We start from the raw sequence: 18,963 nt of genomic DNA on the forward strand, positions 1-18,963 counted from the left end.
GCAACTCGGAGTGGAAGGGAAAGATAACGATCGTCACGTTTCATCGTAGCCCTTTTCCCGAAAATTACCAATTTCCAACTTTGTAAATACTCCATGGAATCAAGCATTTGGCTGATTACCATTCCATATATAATAATTTGAGCCTTGTGCTTTTCCTTTGCAATCTAGTCTTATTCAGTTTCTTGAAATGCATTTTAAGTTTAAACAGTCATTTTTCTTGAAACAAATGTTTTCATAAAATAAAAATGAATTTACTTGCAAAAATAAAGGTGAAATTTCTTTCTAAGGTTTACAAACAATAGGAAGAATGCAAACAGTTGCTCCGAGAACGGTTGAGACTCCGGGAACCAATATTTCCCCATGAGGTCGCTTTGCGAACATCTCCCGATGACGGATCTTCACTTCAATTCATATTACTTACTTCGGACAGCGGACAACTGATAACCAGATATTCCCAACAGAGTTCGAACTCCAAGAAGAGGACATCTTCTGATCCACAAGAATTTCAGTCGTATCTTAGGATTTTACATCCGCGACAATTCCATTCACATTCACTTTACATTTTATCATTGTCATAATATTCATGCATACATTACATCATAATTGCATAGCCGAATCAGGCTTTGATCCTGTGAACGTCAGAGTCATTTAGGCATGAACTCAAGTTTCCCCTGCAAGTTCCGGAGAAACTTTTTCCTTTGAAACAACAGTTCATACACAAGGATCTCCCCAAGCAAGTCAACAGATGGTAGTCTCCCTCAAAGAGATAGTTTGTTCACTTTTGGAATTCCTCAGCCGAGAATCTCCTGCAGAGCGACATTCGACAGTCTTCTTCAGATAAGATAGTCTGCTTCACATTTTGGAATTCCCTACAGGTTTGGTATTTCCCCAGCAGGGTCAAAAGGTGCCACTTCTTGTCAAAGAAAAATTCAGAATCTCCCAGCAGATCGACAAATGATTCCCCAGCGGAGTCAGCGAATGGTAGTCTTCGTCCAGAAGATAGTTCAGATTCCCCAACAAAGTCAGCAAATGGCAGTCTCTTTCAGCAGAAGACAGTTTGCTCACTTTCTATCATAACAGAGTCAGCAAATGGCAGTCTCTTTCAGCAGAAGACAGTTTGCTCACTTTCTATCATAACAGAGTCAGCAAATGGCAGTCTCTTTCAGCAGAAGACAGTTTGCTCACTTTCTATCATAACAGAGTCAGCAAATGGCAGTCTCTTTCAGCAGAAGACAGTTTGCTCACTTTCTATCATAACAAAGTCAGCAAATGGCAGTCTCTTTTAGCAGAAGACAGTTTGCTCACTTTCTTTCATGACAGGGTCGACAAATGGCAGTCTCTCCCAGTAGAAGACAGTTTGCTCCCCTAGCAATTGGCAAATGGCAGTCTTTTCCCAAGAAAAGACAGTTTGTCTGTTAAATACTCAAGAGATCGACAAATGGCAGTTTCTTCAAACAGTTTGTCTGTTTCTGGGATGTTTAACTCCCCACAGAGTCGATGAATGGCAGTTTTCCTCTTAGGAAAACAGTTCGTTGATTCCCCAGGCATCAGTTGACGAATGGCAGTTTTCACCCCGAAAACAGTTCGTCCGCCTTCAAACAAAGTCATTAGCCCCTCAAAAGATCATGAGGCCATATGACATTCTTTTAAAGACGTCAAGTCAAAAGGGAAGATGGTGAAGTTTCTTTACAGCCGTCAAATGGCATCTTACCTCCAAGCGCTGGTAAGAAGTTTGACGAGGAAACAAACCTTTTAAGTTTCTTTACAGCCGTCAAATGGCATCTTATCTCCAAGCGCTGATAAGAAGTTTGACGAGGAAACAAACCTTTGAAGTTTCTTTACAGCCGTCAAATGGCATCTTACCTCCAAGCGCTGGTAAGAAGTTTGATGAGGAAACAGACCTTTGGAGATTTTCTCTTTATCTGAGATATTGTCCAAACGCAACTGAGACCAGTTTCGAGATTTGGACATCCGGAACGAGAGGAGGTTGTTTACCTTTTTCTAAGTATCAACACTTAGTTAAAGAAGATGGATTGCGCATCCTATACTGCCATCCATTCGCCAGAATCCACATCAAGTATTTCTGCAGGAGTTTGTCTCCTCATCCCCCGCCAAGTGCGACAACGGGATCAAGTCATGAAAAGATTTTTATCAATTACAACATCTCAGGAGCGCCCAAAGTTCGGGCATTCCTCGATATTTAAGTCTCTTTTACGCCAGAAAGATCGAGATATCAATCTCTCTCCCTCCAGATAAAAGAAACTTAAATAGGGGCATCTGTCATACCCTAATTTTTGACCCCCCTGAGATGGCATATCTTCAGGATTTTTCATCAGGTCAAGACAAGTTCCCAGAGCAGTTACTTCTCCATCTGGTATCTAATCGAGGATGCTCAAAGACAAGAAAGCTCGGGCAAAGGATCAATCAATACAAGGATTAGTCCCTAATACAATCATGGGGCTCAAGGACTTCATTTTTCTCATCTATGATTGATTAGACATCCAGTCATCTGAGTACAGGTTTACTCAGGTCACCAAACTAGGGTTTTGAGCCTATCAAGGACTGAAATCAGGGATCACATTTGGGAAGCCCTAAAAAACCTCAGGGGATCATTCAAAGACATCAATCATCTTCAAATATCTCATATTACAAGATCCACTGGACATCACACTTCAATTCAAAGTCTACAGTCATTATTTTCACATGGTCGACAAATTAGGGTTTTGACCTAATTCACCAAGATAGTGGACTTTTAATCAGGGCATGAATCCAAAACTCAAGACATGATTCAAGAATCTCTACTACCTCAATATAATCCATTTACATCATTCATTTGAGGAGAAGATCTTGATTCTACACAAAAGCCCAAAAATTCACTTTGTCAGGGAAAAGTCAGCTGTGAAGGATCATCATTGACTTTTAAGGTTTTTGGTCAAATAATGATTTTCAAAGATCAATATCATCAATATATGGATGTCAAAGTCATTTGACCAAAGAAATTCAAAGAAATTCATCAAGGAACAAAAAGTCGGGAATTAGGGTTTTTGAAGGCATGGTGAGAACTCAAAATTTCACCTACACAACTCAAAAAACTTCCAACATGAAAGTTGTAGATCTTGCAAAATAAAACAACATCTTACAAGGGAACTTTTTTCAAAAGATCGACCATTTATGAAGTTTTGGAAATTTTGAAGTTTAGGTCATAAACACTTAGAAATTTTTCTAAGTGTTTTAACCTAGTTTTCATCCAACTTTGGGCTCATTTTTCACAAATTTCCCAAATGATCCAGAAGAAGACATAAACTAATGATTTGAAGTAGATGTTTAGGGCTTTCCAAATTGTGTTCAACCTTCTCCAAATTCAATTTGAGCTAGGAGTTATGCTTGTTCAAAGTTGGCCTCATGAAGTAAAATTATAGGTCATGTGCAAATTGGAACTTTGCAATTTTGTGCATTTTGCTTCATGAATGGATGCTACACGACCCATAACATGTCTGAAACAATACCATGCATTCATTTTCACCATGGCATGAAGATTGAAGAAGATTCCCAAAAGCAAGAACATGTGATTATGTAATCATTACTTTTGAGAATTTATGATAAGCAATGATTCACCAATTGGAATCTTCTCCTAAGCCAATAGAAACTTGCTACATATCAGAAATGTTCCCTAAGATCCTGCAAGATCAATGGATAGGGGAAGCTAGCCCGAAAATGCATCATTGCATTTTGGAGATTCTTTGAATTTCTTCATGGCTAAGAAACCAAACTCACTACACTAAGCAAGCTCACCACAGCCAATTGATCTGCATCCATTTGCCTATAAATAGAGGCCTCATTCTCATTCAAAAAACACACCAAAGCAACAGAATTCTTGCTTTCTCTTTTCTTTCTTCATACTTAGTTTTTTCAAAGGTCCTTTGGCAAGAAGACTCGGATTCTTCAAACCAAAGCTCTCTCTTTGAAAATAAGTATTCAAACACATTGAGGGAGGCATTTGGAGGTGATCCAAACCTCTGGAACACTGCTGGGCGTGGAGAATCATCATCTCCACCTCTCATTTGGAGCACTTGCAGTTGGAGGACCACAGAACAATTCAGGAGGTTTCAAGCCAAGCCAATCATCCAGGCACACTCCTCAGGTCATAGTGAAGCTAACCAGATGGCTGCAGCTCATCTGTAACTCCAAATTCAACAACCTCCATGTTCACTTGAAGCTGAAATCGAGGGAGGTCCATAGAACAATTCAGGAGGATTCAAGCTCCAATAAGCATTCAGTTAGCATCATTGAGTCTCAGGGAAGCTATTGAGATCATTCATTCAAGCCCAGGTGGTCTCTATCATCCTCACGACCTCCATTTTCAGAGGTAAGTTTCTGAACCTCACTTCTCTAATTTAAATACTCTTTGTGAAATAGCTCGATTCTATCTTGTTCAGCATCATCAGAGGATTGAAAACCCTCTATCATCATCCATTTATCTTTCAGTATAGTCATTTTATTTGATTTTGAAATTTTAGGGTTCTTCACGATTTCTGGTAAATTAGTTAGATGTAGTTAATATTAATTCATGTTAGTTACATATTTAGAATCGTGAGTGAATTTAGAGCAAGTTTCATGTTTACATCATTGCAAATGATTGAGAGTTGAGAGAGTTCAGAAATTTGAATTGATGGAGCTTGAGGTTGAAGACGAAGATGGAGGGTGGCGCCATTTTTCAAATCTCTGAGCGAAGTTTGTTTTATTTTTAATGATAGGCGTTTCCTTAACGAATGAATAACTTGCCCTAGTGGCCACACATGCGCTCTTAGTCTCCTCATGCCCAAGGTCTGGGGTTCGAATCCCCCTCGCCTCAGACCTTTTGATTTTATTTTCTTTCTTCCACTCTATGCACTAGACAACACACATATTGCAATGAAATGCCCTCTATAACACCATGCGCGCGTTGGCTTGTTGGTGTGTGTTTTGATTGTTGGCTTCAAGGGCGTGGGTTCAAACCATGGTGAGGCCAAAATATTTTTTTTATCACTTTTTCTTTTCATTTTCTTCACAACTTTACATAATTAATTCACTTATCAAATTAAATCATTTTCACTTCATTTTTCACACACTTTTTATTTAACATATCTATTTTGTGAATAATCAAAAAAATCATAAAAATATTATTTATTTCATGTATTTTTATTAGGTTTAAAATAGTATGGTTTAGGTGTTTTCTTAAATACTTTAATACATATTTTCACTTTGTTTTAACCTAAATCATTTTGTAAATAAAGTTTATGATAAAACCCTAATTGTTTAGGTCTTAATTAAGTAAAAATCTTTATTTTTACTTTAATTAAGTTGACTTTTGTCAATTCTCAAAACTGTTTTCAATCTCCGAATAAATCAAATGATTAGGGTTTTCAAACAACAAAACCTTGTATCATTCAAAATCATTTTCAATTGCTTTTACACCAGTACTGTAAAGTACTGGGCCTCTAATAGAGTGTAAGTCCCAAAAACCTTCTCTTCTTAGCTTGTTTTCAAAACTGTATTTTCAAAATCTTCTTTCTGTTTTCAAAACATTCTTCTGGTATTTGAAGGGCATTATTCCCGGTGAAACTCTTCAGATACCTATGTGACCTTTGTCCATCTTCACTTCTTCTGTTTTCAAAAACCATTAACTGTTTATCATATATTCAACTGTCATCAACAAAACAACAAAAATTACTGTTGAAGCTCTGTACATACTTCTTCAATGGCCTCCACTCCATCCAGGTTAGGCTTTACAAGCTTTCAATTTACAGTCTTTATTTAAATTACTGTCAAATATAAACTGTGCATATATTAGTTTAGAACTACGTTTGAGTATAAACCTTAAGACAGTTAAACTATATATATATTATAGGAATATGGCCTAGGATTGAGAATGTCTTCCCGGTGAAGGCTCTTTCCTAATTAGAGATCTGTAGTTCAAACCCCCAAGATGAATTATTCCCGGTGAAACATCTTGGCAAAAACCTTAGAATCCAAATAAATAGGACACATCCACCCAAAGAGGAATTATTCCCGGTGAAACCTCTTACCCATTTGCTTAGAGCCAAAATAAGTTCAAAACTACATAGCTTTCTCTTGTGCTATAACAAAGACCCTCGATTAGCCTCCTCTTGGGCTTTGTACAAGGACCCACAGGCTTCTTAAAAGCATTTCCAGCTTCCTCTTGAGCTTGTATACAAGGACCCATCAGGTTTCTTATAAACATAGGAACAGGTCTTTAGCCACCTTTTAGCCTACCCTGGTGAGTTTCTTCCAATTTAAACCAGACTTTAAACAAGCTAAGTTTGTCTCAATTTTGCATTGAGTACACCTTTTGGAATGAGAGACATGGACAGTCTCTGTCACCCTTATCTTCATCAATCTTCCTTAGCAGAGTCTAGGATCCATGCTTTGGGTCATCCTCAGCATTGAGTCAGCCTTCATCTTGGGCTTTAAACAAGAAGTCTCCATTAGATAATCTTTCTGCCATCCATTTTTCAATCACAAAATCCCTGGAAAGGGTTAGCTTCCACACATTCCTTCATTTCAATAAAAATCCCTGGAAAGGGTTAGCCTCCAAATCAATCCATCATTTCAATAAAAACCCCTGGAAAGGGTTAGCCTCCAAAGTCAATTAAAATCAACCTCCATTTCAATAAATCCCTGGAAAGGGTTAGCCTCCAAAGTCAATTAATAAAAAATGTCAAAAAAATAAAGATTCATTTCTCTTAGGAGATAATTTCCCCAAAAGAGTCAAAACCCCTGGAAAGGGTCAGCCTCCAAAAAACATGATAAAGTCAGTCTTTTAACAGACAAATTCACCAGCTGAGTCAAAATCCCTGGAAAGGGTTAGCTTCCAAAGAAAAACAGTCTTTTAATAAATAAAATCTCCTCAGTAGAGTCAAAACCAACAAAAATAGTTAGCCTCAACCTTGGGCTTCATACAAGGCACCCAAACAATAAAACTCCCCTGTCAAGAGTCAGCCTCAACCTTGGGCATTGTACAAGGCAGATAATAGAGTCTCCCCAGTGAGTTCTTCATCATTCAGTAGCCACAACCTTGGGCTTTGTACAAGGCAGATAAACCATATTTTCATGTGTCAAAGATTCCTTACACCTAGGATCTTTTCCCCTTAGAGTCATCCATACTCAATTCATTTATTTAAGAGTCTGCCACAACCTTGGGCTTTGTACAAGGCAGAAAATAATGTTTTCCCTAGCTAGAGTCAGCCTCAACCTTGGGCTTTGTACAAGGCACATAAAATAGAGTCATTCATTCAATTATCCTCAGCAATCAGCCACAACCTTGGGCTTTGTACAAGGCACACAAATAGAGTCTCCCTCAGTAGAGTCAGCCTCAATTCTGGGCTTTGTACAGAACACAAAAATACCCTGTAATTAATTCCCAGTGGAGTCATCTCCCAGAGTCAATAATATTAATTAACCAATCAAAAAGCCTCAAGCTTGGGCCTCATACAAGCCAGCTAAAGTCAAATCTTTTATACAGTAGATAGACATAGCTTATCTCTATAGAGAGATATTTTTACTACTCTACCACATTCAAACAAACAAACATTTCAATTTCAATCAAAGTCTCCCATTTAGGACTCTGAAAGACATGCTCTGGCACATCCCCAGACTTGTACACTTTCCCTAATTTGGACGAGCATCTTTCTTTCATTTAAGAGGCATCTGACTGGCATACTTGCACACACAAGTAAGGTCCCCCTCTTGAATGAAATGAATCCAGTTATTCTGTCACTCCTTTAAATGTTTGTGGTAGAATAGTACAAATACCTCTCTGTAAAGATGATTTCATGTCTCTTTACTGTAAACAGAGATTTAATTCCAAGCTTCAACCTTGAGCTTCAAGCAAGGCACCAAAAACAAGTAATTTCCCTAGTTAGTTCCCCGAACTACATTAAGCTCTGACTTCCACTAGGGATATGTAGGCATGAGGTTCACAAGGAATCTCAGTGAGCTAATAAAATACCAAAAATAGTCAGTTTGTCTGTCTGTCTGTCTTTTAAAATCAATTCAATTCCTTCTCCTAATACAAAGGAGAAACTTTCCCAATCATTAGCAGCAAACACAATCACAATGACACAGAGAAGGTTCCTGTAGAGTACTACAGATATGTAGGGTGTTTAAACACTTCCCTATGTATAACCGACCTCCCGGACTCCAGAATTTCTAGTCTAGGTGAAATCCCCACACTTAGCAAACTCCTAGGGTTTAGTTGAGATCTTTTTTCCCCTTTCCTACTCGTAGGACCAATAAGAAAGTTCGTGTGATATCGTAGGAAGAACTGAAATAAAATTCATCCCACCACGGGCGCATTCTCCTTCCAAATTTCGCGTGAAGGGTCTAGCGTGCCGTCCTCCCAAGTGAAACGGGGAGGTAAAAGAAACGACACCACAAATACCAAGACACTTTGACCAAGATGAGGATAGAAAAAGACGCTTGGGAAGAAAAGTTTCGAAGAACTGATGTGGAAAATAGAAAGTTGAAGAAACAAGTGAAAGAACATGAAGAAACTCTCTATTATCAGGATGGATGGCTCATGAACAAAGATGAGAAGATCCGTCGGAAAGATGCCGCAATCAGAAGATACATCAAAGAAAGCAAGAAAAAGCTTGAAGGCTCAACAAGCAACGCTCCGATACCTGACAATTGGAAGAATGTGGTTGACAAGCTGAGAGCTGAAAAGGCCGAGTTGAAAGCTTACTATGGGAAAGAAATCATGAAGCTTAAGCTGCACAATGCATTTGGTTCTTCGTCTGATGAAGATGTTTAGGATTTGTTTAGATTTTCATGTATCATTTGATTCTGTAAGGAGCTACGCTCCAATGTTGTAACATTTCCCATTATTTCAATAAAAGAATTGTTTGTGTTCAAATGTTTGCAAGGAAATAATCTTTAAAATGTTTGGAAAAATCATAAAATTTCTCTTTGCATACATCATTCTGCATATCGAGTCTGTTGTATAGAGTCTCATCTTTTGGATCTTTCTCCAATAGATCGTCAAGCTGTCGCGTCTCAAAGTTTCTCGACCGCGCTCGCAATCAGATCACAGATACAATACTCGTTCGAGTAGAAGAAGAGTAATGGAACACTCTGAACAAGAGAATATTAAGCTTCGTGGTACAGTGACCACCCTTCAGGAAAAGTTGGAAAGTCTCACTACTCTGGTTGACTCCTTGATGGCCGCACAGAATCAGCCGCCACCACCCAACAGTCAAGCAGCGGTAACATCTGAAGTCACTACTCCAGTTTCTACAGTTGCATTCGGTATTCCATCTTTCTCTATGCCAGAAGGTTGGGGCCCGCCTTTCAGCTTTGGTACAGGTTTCCGCCATAATTTCTCTGGGGTTCAAACAACTACAACTGAAGCGCCTGCTGCACAAGGTTCGGCGTTTATTCCACATTCAGGGGTAACTTTTTCCCAAATCACTATGGCACTTTCTCAACCCACTATGACAGTTCCGACCCCTACGGTTCACACTGTTCCATATGATGGCAATGAGATTTATCATGATCAAGGTGATAGCACAAATCCGCGTAATCTTGTGGAAGATCTCCAAGAACAGTTCAACAAGATTCAATTGGAAGTCAAGGCTATTCGTGGGAAAGATTTGTTTGGAAAGAATGCCCAGGAGCTATGTTTGGTTCCCAGTGTACAAATACCGGCTAAGTTCAAGGTCCCTGACTTTGAGAAGTACAAAGGTAGTTCTTGTCCACAAAGTCATCTTGTGATGTATGCCAGAAAAATGTCTACTTATGCAGATAATCATCAGTTGCTCATCCATTACTTTCAAGACAGTTTGACTGGTGCCGCACTGAAGTGGTACACAGGCTTGGATAGCACTAATATTCGAACATTCAATGACCTAGGTAAGGCCTTTGTCCGACAATACAAGTATAACTCGGATATGGCTCCAGACAGAGATCAGCTTCGGTCCATGGCTCAGAAAGATCATGAAGCTTTCAAAGAGTATGCCCAACGATGGAGAGAAACAGCTGCTCAGATTAATCCACCGTTAAAAGAGAAAGAGATGACAAAGATCTTCTTGAATACTCTCAGTCCGTTTTATTATGAACGCATGATTGCTAGTGCTCCAAGTGATTTCACCGAAATGGTAAACATGGGGATGCGTCTAGAAGAAGGAGTCCGAACCGGACGTCTGACTAAAGAAGGTGGATCTTCGAGTGGAACCAAAAAGTTCGGAAGTGGTTTCCCAAAGAAGAAAGAACAAAGTGTTGACATGGTGTCCCAAGGGAAGCCAAGAGGAAACGTCAATCGTCGACAACAGATTGCTGCTATTGCGCCAGTCGTTAATACAGCACCAAATCCGGGATTTACCCCGCAGTTTCAACAACAACAGCCTCGACAACAGGCTCAGCAGTTTAACAATAATCAGAATCGTGTGCAAAGAGCTCCACAGTTCGATCTGATTCCAATGACCTACACAGAATTGTACCCTGCGTTGGTTGAAAAAGGTCTCGTTCAAACTAGAGCACCACCACCAGTACCTGAGAAACTCCCATGGTGGTACAAAGCAGAGGTCTCATGCCCTTATCATCAAGGAGCACCTGGCCATGATCTTGAGCATTGCATAGCTTTGAAATATGAAGTTCAGAGGTTGGTTAAATCTAATCTCCTCTCATTCAGAAATTTGAATCCAAATGTGCAAGCAAATCCGCTGCCCAATCATGGAGGGCATGTTGTAAACATGGTGTATGGATGTCCTGGTCCATACCGAGTCTATAATATCAATTACTCAAGAGCCGATTTGGTACAAATGCACGCCACTCTCTGTCGAGGACAGAATTTTCGCCAGCATCAATATGGTTCCTGTAGCATATGTTGTGTAGATCCTCACGGATGTTCGATTGTGAGAAGAGATCTCCAAGTTCTGTTGGATAATGGTACTATTCAGATCTACCGAAATAGGGATGAAAATGAAGTTAACATGATAGGATGTTATCCGCATGAGCTTTTAGTCTCAGATATCAACTCGGAAATGCCTAAAGTTAACGTCATCATTCCTCATTTCAACATGCCCGAGCGCATAGAAGTTACTTACAACAAGCCAAGGGTTCCTGTTGCTCCTTTGATCATTTGTCTACCTGGACCTGTTCCTTATGACTCTGACAAGGCAGTTCCATACAACTACAATGCAACAATGATAAAGAATGGACAAGAAGTTCCTTTACCAACTCTCTCATCTGTCGTAAACATCGCTGATGTGAGTCGAGTAACAAGAAGTGGACGTGTGTATACTCCACTACCTTCAAAGCAACCTGTTGCTCCTACAACCGGGCAAAATCCTGTCAATACACCAGTGAGGAATCCTGAGGAAACTCCTGTCAGCAATACAAACACTGATGTTGGCCAATCCAGTGGAACCAATGTCAATCCTGACTTTGATGAAATTTTGAAGCTTATCAAAAGAAGTGAATACAAGATTGTGGATCAGCTTATGCAGACTCCTTCAAAGATCTCAATACTTTCATTACTGTTGAATTCAGAAGCCCACAGGGAAGCCCTGATGAGAGTTTTGGATCAGGCTTTTGTAGATCATGATGTGACTGTTGACCATTTTGATGGGATAATGGCCAACATAACAGCTTGCAACAATTTAAGCTTCTGTGATGAAGAACTCCCCGAGGAGGGTAAAAATCACAATCTTGCTTTGCACATTTCTATGAACTGTCAGTCAGACTCTTTGTCCAATGTGTTGGTAGACACCGGATCTTCCTTGAATGTGATGCCAAAGACGACTCTTGCTCGTTTATCTTACCAAGGAATGCCTATGAAGTTCAGTGATGTAGTTGTCAAAGCATTTGATGGATCGCGAAAATCAGTTATCGGCGAAGTCAATCTTCCCATGACAATTGGCCCACATACATTTCAAATCACCTTCGAGGTCATGGACATTCAAACTGCTTATAGCTGTCTGTTAGGACGACCATGGATCCATGAAGCAGGGGCAGTAACTTCTACGCTCCATCAAAAGTTAAAGTTTGTAACAAATGGAAAATTGGTAACAATAAGTGGGGAACAAGCCTTGATGGTGAGCCATTTATCCAATTTCTCTTTCATAAGTGCTGATAGTGAGGAAGGAACGCAGTTCCAAGGTCTCTCTTTAGAAGACGAATATTCCAAGAAGAAAGCATCAATCTCTTCTTACAAAGAGGTAGTAAAAGTAGTGAAAGATGGAACTACCACTGGCTGGGGGCAAGTTGTGATCCCGACCAAGAATGAAACTAGAGCAGGACTCGGATGTTCACCAACATTCTCAAACTGCACCAAGAAGGATGAAATCCTTCGTCCGATCAAAGAAACGTTCCATAGTGGAGGGTTCCTTAACCCAATTCCTCAAGAGGTTAATGTCCTTATCGAAGTATGCATCGAAGAAGGTCTCTCCGATACTGAAGAAGAATGGGAATGTTATCTCAATGACTCAGGATACATATCTCAGGAAGAACCATATCCTCCTTCAGAGAAAACAAGTGCTAAAGAAATTCCGCCTATTCCTGCAGAGGTTTGGGACACCTTGGGACAACCAAGTGGAAAATTTGATTATATGGTGAAATACACTGCACCTGAAAGTTCAAAGATTGCGATTGAAGACATCCAACCAACTGGATGGGGAGATTCCTTTGAATATAATAGTCAACCAGAAGAGGCTTACCAATGCTCTCAATTTTCTCAGCAGCCTGAAATTACTAAAGATTTCAGCTTCAACGCACCTGCCAAGGTTCATAATCCTGAAGATGGTTACTATCACATAAATGCCATTTTTGAAGATGAAGGGGAAGATGGCCCCGCAGTTGACTCAGAAAGTGTCGCTGACAATGAGTCTCTTCATCCTGAAGACTGGGAAATACATCCTGAAAATTCTGAAGATTGTGACTCATCATATGCTCTTCAAGAAGTAGAAGAAGACCGTTTCAACTCTACAAAGAACAAGGTTGACAAACCAGGACCTTCAAATCCTGCTCGACCAGCGGTCAATACTGAAGATAATTCTGGGGAGAATTTTCCTGAATACATAATACACAGAGGAGTTCGTTGCTACTGGAAAGCTGTCGACGTTCCGAATGTTGTTCGCCGCTCAAAGTAATCACCTCGCTGTTATTTTGACCTCCTGCCTTGCCCAAAGCAGAGAGATGTTTTATAGGGCTTTGCTTTTAAATGTTCCGCCCAAATAACTTTGTGTATAGGGCTTTGTTTTAAAAGTTTCCCTCTTTGTCCTGCCCAAGACAAATGAGTTTGTGTTTAGGGCTTTGTTTCAAAAATGAATCATAAATAAAGTGTCATTTTGAATTCCCTACATTATATGTTTTATTTTTGCTTTTTTTGGAAATGGTAATCCTAAAAAACCAAAATAAAATAAAAAAAAAACTTTTTCAAAAAAATCTGCATACACTCCTGCATTCATAAATTTTCTGAAATAGATATAAATCACATGTGCAGATTTACTATTGATAAACCCATTGAATGCAATAACCTTGTGCCCTCTCCCAACTTTGAGTTTCCTGTGTTCGAAGCCGAAGAAGAGGAAGAAGAGGAGATCCCGGACGAGATCTCTCGATTACTTAAGCACGAGGAAAGAGCCATTCTGCCTCACAAAGAGCCTTTAGAAAAGATCAACTTGGGTTCTGAAGAAGACAAAAAAGAAGTGACCATTGGATCGCTGCTTGATACTGATATCAAGAGTAAGTTGACAGACCTTCTCAAAGAATATGTTGACGTGTTTGCCTGGTCCTACCAAGACATGCCTGGGTTGGATAACAATATTGTTCAGCATTACTTGCCATTGAAGCCAGAATGTCCGCCAGTTAAGCAGAAATTACAAAGGACTCACCCTGATATGGCTAACAAGATCAAAGTGGAAGTTCAAAAACAGCTCGACGCAGGTTTTCTTGTCACCTCGGAGTATCCTCAATGGTTGGCCAACATAGTGCCAGTTCCGAAGAAAGATGGCAAAGTCAGAATGTGTGTTGACTACCGTGACTTGAACAAAGCCAGTCCCAAAGATGACTTTCCATTACCACATATTGACATGCTGGTCGATAATACCGCTAAGTTCAACGTCTTTTCCTTCATGGATGGGTTCTCCGGTTATAATCAGATCAAGATGGCTCCCGAAGACATGGAGAAGACATCTTTCATCACCCCATGGGGTACCTTTTGCTACAAAGTGATGCCGTTTGGATTAAAAAATGCAGGTGCAACTTACCAAAGGGCAATGACTACTCTCTTTCATGACATGATGCATAAAGAAATCGAAGTTTATGTGGACGACATGATAGCCAAGTCCAGCACAGAAGAAGAACATATTGAATACCTTTTGAAGTTGTTTCAACGACTAAGGAAGTATCAGCTTCGCTTGAATCCTAACAAATGTACTTTTGGGGTTAGATCTGGAAAACTCTTGGGTTTCATTGTCAGCCAAAGAGGTATCGAAGTAGATCCCGACAAAGTCAGAGCTATTCAAGAGATGCCTGCCCCAAAAACTGAAAAGCAAGTTAGAGGATTTCTCGGACGATTAAACTATATCTCCAGATTTATCTCTCAAATGACTGCTACTTGTGGGCCAATTTTCAAGCTTCTCCGCAAAAATCAAGGGGTTGTATGGACTGAAGATTGCCAGAAAGCGTTTGACAGTATCAAGGAATACCTGTTAGAACCACCAATATTGATTCCTCCAGTTGAAGGAAGACCACTAATCATGTACCTTACTGTGTTGGAAGAATCCATGGGTTGTATGCTTGGACAGCAAGATGAAACCGGTAAGAAGGAGCATGCCATCTATTACCTGAGTAAGAAATTCACAGATTGTGAGTCTCGTTACTCCATGCTCGAAAAAACATGTTGCGCTTTGGCTTGGGCTTCAAAACGTCTCCGCCAATACATGATCAACAATACTACCTGGTTAATCTCCAAAATGGATCCGATCAAGTACGTCTTTGAAAAGCCTGCCTTAACAGGAAGGATTGCCCGATGGCAAATGCTGTTATCTGAGTATGACATTGAGTACCGTGCCCAAAAAGCGGTCAAAGGAAGCATTCTCGCCGATCATTTGGCGCATCAACCAATTAATGAATATCAATCTCTCAAGTTTGACTTTCCTGATGAAGATGTCTTGTACTTGAAGATGAAAGATTGTGACGAACCGTTACCTGAAGAAGGTCCTGATCCTGGATCAAGATGGGGCCTAATTTTTGATGGAACGGTAAACGCTTTTGGCAATGGAATTGGGGCAATCATCATCACTCCCAAGGGTACTCATATCCCATTCTCTGCCAGATTGCTATTTGATTGCACCAACAACATCGCAGAATACGAAGCTTGTATCATGGGTCTCGAAGAAGCCATTGATTTAAGGATCAAGATCCTAGACATATATGGAGATTCAGCCCTCGTGATCAACCAAATCAAAGACAAGTGGGAAACTTATCACCCTGGCTTGATTCCCTACAGAGATTATGCAAGACGTCTGTTGACTTTCTTCAACAAGGTTGAATTGCATCATATACCTCGAGATCAGAATCGAATGGCAGACGCCTTGGCTACTCTATCTTCCATGTTCAAAGTCAATCATTGGAACGATATGCCTAAAGTCAGAATTACGCGCCTTGAAAGGCCCGCCTATGTGTTTGTAACTGAAGCAGTCATCGATGATAAACCGTGGTTCCACGACATCAAACGCTTCCTTCAAACTCAAGAGTACCCGCTTGGAGCATCAAACAAAGATAAGAAAACTCTAAGGAGGCTTTCTGGCAGTTTCTTCCTGAACGGAGATGTGCTATACAAAAGAAACTTCGACATGGTTTTGCTCAGATGCGTGGATAGACACGAAGCAGACATGTTAATGCATGAAGTGCATGAAGGGTCCTTTGGAACTCATTCAAACGGGCATGCAATGTCCAAGAAGATCTTAAGAGCAGGATACTATTGGTTGACAATGGAATCAGATTGTTACAAACACGTGAAGAGATGTCACAAGTGCCAGATCTACGCAGATAAGATCCATGTGCCACCGACTCTACTCAATGTTCTGTCATCTCCGTGGCCTTTCTCCATGTGGGGTATCGACATGATTGGAATGATCGAACCGAAAGCTTCAAACGGTCATCGTTTCATCTTGGTAGCCATTGATTACTTCACCAAATGGGTCGAAGCAGCATCTTACACCAATGTTACAAGACAAGTGGTTGTGAGGTTTATCAAGAATAACATCATTTGCCGATATGGTATTCCCAGCAAGATCATTACTGACAATGGTTCAAACTTGAACAACAAAATGATGAAAGAATTGTGTGAGGAATTCAAGATTGAGCATCATAACTCTTCTCCTTATAGACCAAAAATGAACGGCGCCGTCGAAGCCGCCAACAAGAACATAAAGAAGATCGTCCAGAAAATGGTCGTCACTTACAAAGACTGGCATGAAATGCTGCCATTTGCTTTACATGGGTACCGTACTTCAGTGCGTACTTCAACAGGGGCAACTCCCTTTTCTCTAGTATACGGAATGGAAGTTGTGCTCCCCGTAGAAGTTGAAATCCCATCAATAAGAGTCCTCATGGAGACTAAGTTATCAGAGGCTGAATGGTGTCAAAACAGATACGATCAGTTGAACTTAATCAAAGAAAAACGTATGACTGCTCTATGCCATGGACAGTTATACCAAGCAAGGATGAAACACGCCTTCAACAAAAAGGTTCGACCTCGTGAATTTCAAGAAGGCGACCTCGTGCTTAAAAAGATCTTGTCTTTTCAACCAGATTCTAGGGGCAAATGGTCTCCTAATTACGAAGGCCCGTATGTTGTCAAAAGAACATTTTCTGGCGGCGCCATGATTCTTACAACCATGGATGGTGATGAACTACCGCATCCTGTGAGTGCTGATGCAGTCAAGAAATACTTTGTCTAAAAAAGAACAAAAGAACAGCTCGGTAAGTCGAAAACCCGCAAAGGGCGACTTAGGCAAAAATGAGCGTCTCGGTGGGCTGAAAACCCGAAAGGGCGGTCCAGGCAAAAATTAGAGACAATAAACAGAAAAATTCATCCTGGTAGATTGAAAACCTGAAAGGGCAATCTAGGCAAAAATTAGGGATTTATGACAAAGTAACTGCATCAGTCCATACTTCGTCACCTGAATCGTCTTTTCCATCAAAGGATCTACGATCAAATCATCGCCAATCTGAAGCGACAAGCACAGTTGGAACTCAAAGTTGTTAGGGAGAATAGTGGTTATTACTTTCAATGTAGCCTTTTCCGCATAATTACCATTTCCAACTTTTGTAAATACTCCATGGAATCACGCCTTTAGCTGATTTCCATCCTATTAAATAAATTTGAGCCTTGTGCCCATTTGTTTGCAATTCTAATTTCTTTTAGCTTGCAAAATGACGCTTTAATTGTGTTATTCGTTTTTTGAAAAAAAGAAAGAAAAAGTTTTAAATGAATTTACTTTTCTTTTTCAAAATAAAAGCGAAATTTTCCTTTGAGTTGTGAACAACAGAAGGAATATCAACAGCTATCTCCATAGGACGAATCAAGGATTATGATAGGAAAAGCTCTTCTATCCCCAGTGAAGAAGGTCTTCTATCCCCAGTGTCGAAGATTTTCCATCTCCAGTAAAGAAGATTCTTCCATCTCAATAAGAAAAGATGCTTACCTTCCCCAGCGAAGTCTAAAGCACGCAACACCATTCATCACCTGTGTTATCTACACCGTGTTGAAGAACATTTGCCAAGTATCTGGTTGTATTGCGACGTCGGTCCCTCTCCAGTATACTTCTTTGTCTGTCAGTATTGTTAGCATGCATGCGACATTCATGACATTCATCATTCATACATATTTGCATCATTTATGCATCATTACATTTTTCAAATGTCTGCCTAAAATCACTTGTTCAGGATATATCTATCCCAAAAAAAAGAAAGAAAAAAAAAAGAAGAAAAGAAAAAAAGAAACAAGTACGGGTGTGTCATCTCTCCAAGTAGGTTGTCACCCATAAGCAGAAATAAAATCTTCTTTCTCCAGTTCCCCACTGAGATCATTCCTCGTGGAAGAAGGTTGCTTCAGTTTCTCCTCTCAAAACAAAGGAGAAAATCCCCATTTGAGTTCATTCCTCATGGGAACAAAGTCTTGTTTGACTGTTTCTTTCCAATTCATTCATGGATAGAACCCTGTCTTTACCAGAGATTCAAATTCCGATTCCTCAAATAGAGTCGTGAAAAACAGACAATAAGCAATAGCCTCATTATCCGAGCAGCTTATGTCTCTTCCAAAAGACTTTTCCTCTCAAGGAAATCAATCATGAAGACCATTTGACAATCAGGGCCTTATTACTGTTCACAAGGCTGAATAACCAGTAATTTCCCTAGCAAAGTCTCCAGGATCATTTTATCACTCGGCTGATAATTGATCACGTCTTCAAAATCGCTATCACGAGGCTGGTAGTCGGTAACCTTTTGTTCTGGTTATATTATTTAACATGTCTATCACCATGTTGATAGTCGGTAATATTAACCGAACCTTTGAAACTCTTTTACCTTGTCAAGTCTATCACCATGCTGATAGTCGGAAATACAGTTTCATATCTTCACCTTCGCATTATTAAACAAGTCTATCCCCATGCTGATAGTCGATAATGTCGATAGGTAAGCTTTTCTTACAAAGTTATCATTCCCCGGTGAAGCATACACTTGCTTTCCCGAAAAACGGATTCTCTTCCTAAAGCGGATTGAGACATCCTTCCCAATCTCTTGTCCTCAGTGGAGTCAGTTCTTGATATCCCTCGGTAAAGATATCCTTGCATCATTCGCAATTTTGGTATCTTAGGTCCAAAATTCGCGTCTTCTGATATTTAAGTCTCTTCCACCCTATCAAAACGAAGATTTTCAATCTTCATGTCTCAGGTTGAA

The sequence above is a fragment of the Vicia villosa genome, linkage group LG2 (genome assembly GCF_029867415.1).
Source record: "Vicia villosa cultivar HV-30 ecotype Madison, WI linkage group LG2, Vvil1.0, whole genome shotgun sequence".
NCBI lineage: Eukaryota > Viridiplantae > Streptophyta > Magnoliopsida > Fabales > Fabaceae > Vicia > Vicia villosa.